We start from the raw sequence: 2,387 nt of genomic DNA on the forward strand, positions 1-2,387 counted from the left end.
GCCCATCATAGAAAACCCGAAGGGTAAAATCTGCTATGGAAATGTGATTCTTACACTGAACAAAAATATTCAAGAAACATGAAACAATTTCTACGTTTTTACTGAGTTACAGTTCATATAAGTCGATTGAAATGAATTCAGTAGGCCGTAATCTATGGATTTGACATAATATAAGCCATTTAGCACACACTTTTATCCAATGCGACTTACAGTCATGCATGCATACATTTTAAGTATGGGTGGGAATCAAAGCCACACTCCTGGCATAGCAAGCACCATTCTCTACCAACTGAGCTACAAAGGCCAACATGACTGGGAATACATAAATGTATCTGTTGGTCACAGATATCTTTTTTTTTAAAGGTTTTACTGAATTCATGGATCAGAAAACCAGTCAGTATCGGGTGTGACCACCATTTGCCTCATGCAGCGCAAAACATCTCCTTCGCATAAGAGTTGATCAGGCTGTTAATTGTGGTCTGTGGAATGTCCCACTGTTCTTCAATGGCTGCGCGAAGTCGCTGGATATTGGCGGGAACTGGAAAATGCTGTCGTATACGTTGATCCAGAGCATCCCCAACATGCTCAATTGGTGACATGTCTGGTGAGTATACAGGACATGGAAGAAATGGGGATTTTTTCAGCTTCCAGTAACTGTGTACAGATCTTTGAGACATGGGGCTGTGCATTATCATGCTGAAACATGAGATTATGGCGGTGGATGAATGGCACAACAATGGGCCTTAGAATCTCATCAAGGAATCTCCGTGCATTCAAATTACCATCAATAAAATGTAAATGTGTTCATTGTCTGTAGGTTAAGCCTGCCCATACCATAACCCCACTGCCACCATGGGGCACTCTGTTCACAAAGTTGACATCAGCAAACCGCTCGCCCACACGACGCCATCTGCCTGGTACAGTTGAAACTGTGTTAAGAGCACACTTCTCCAGCATGCCAGTTGCCATCAAAGGTGAGCATTTGCCCACTGAAGTCGGTTACGACGCCAAACTGCAGTCAGATCACAACGCTGGTGAGGGCAACAAGCACGCAGATGAGCTTCCCTGTGACAGTTTCTGACCGTTTGTGCAGAAATTCTTCTGTTGTGCAAACCCACAGTTTCATCAGCTGTCCGGGTGGTTGGTGGACATTCCTGCACGCTCCCTTAAAACTTGAGACAGCTGTGACATTGTGTTGTGACAAAACTGCATATTTTAGAGTGGCCTTTTATTACCTCCAGCACAAGGTGCACCTGTGCAATGATCATGCTCTTTAATCAGCTTGGCAAAGGATAAATGCTCACTAACAGGGATGTAACATTGGGAGAAATAAGCTTTTTGTAGTTTTGGAAAGTCTATGAGATATTTTATTTCACCTTTTGAAACATGGGACCAAGTCTTTCATGTTGTGTTTATATTTTTCTTCACTATATTTGGATTCATAAGGAAGTAAATATAAACTGGAAATGAAAAATACAACGTGATGCATTCTTTTACTATGTGCATTTCAATAGTCCTTCCATTCATCAGGAGTGAGGTGAAATAATTTGACAGGCGTAAGCAAATCATCATCCACATTGACTTGTGTTTTCAGATCAGCTCAGATTGCAGAACAAAGGAGACAAGGACAAGCCATTATGTACTATTGAGAGAGAAAAAAAATATTTTAAACTGAAATAATTTCAGATTATGAACTATGTCTGAGACATAGATATATTATTTATGTAGCCCCTAAACTTTTAGGTGGATCCCATTTATAGCCAACTACCCACATCTCTCTCTCTCACACACACACACCTCAGTGCAAGAGGCGTCACTGCAGTACCTGGTTCAAATCCAGGCTGCATCACATCTGGCCGTGATTGGGAGTCCCATAGGGCGCTGCACAATTGGCCCAGCGTTGGCTGGGGTAGGCCGTCATTGAAAATAAGAATTTGATCTTAACTGGCTTGCCTAGTTAAATAAAGATAAATATATATATACATCCCAGCCTATTTAATTTCCTCTTGAAGTTCTAATCAAACTTTAAAGTATTATTATATGGGTGAAATTATGAGTAAGCAAACATTTACACGTTTGCTTAGGAAGGCTGAATGAATCAATTAATAAATGAATGATTGAAGCCAATGCACAAATAAATAACAAATATAATAGCATACAATAGCATGGAATACAATTAATTTTTTCCCTGAAAACATCGGTAAGACACTTTGTCATACAAACATCACATAGGCCTATGTATCAAACAAAGTAAAGAAATTGGCTACTTTCTCTTTATCTGCGCCATTAGAAACTGTCCAATCAGATGACACCAACTCTGCCAACGTTCATTGTTACATGTTTTAGCGTCATCTTCCGCAATTGCTTCTATTCACCAACACATCTAC

The sequence above is a fragment of the Oncorhynchus clarkii genome, chromosome 19 (assembly GCF_045791955.1).
Source record: "Oncorhynchus clarkii lewisi isolate Uvic-CL-2024 chromosome 19, UVic_Ocla_1.0, whole genome shotgun sequence".
Lineage (NCBI taxonomy): Eukaryota > Metazoa > Chordata > Actinopteri > Salmoniformes > Salmonidae > Oncorhynchus > Oncorhynchus clarkii.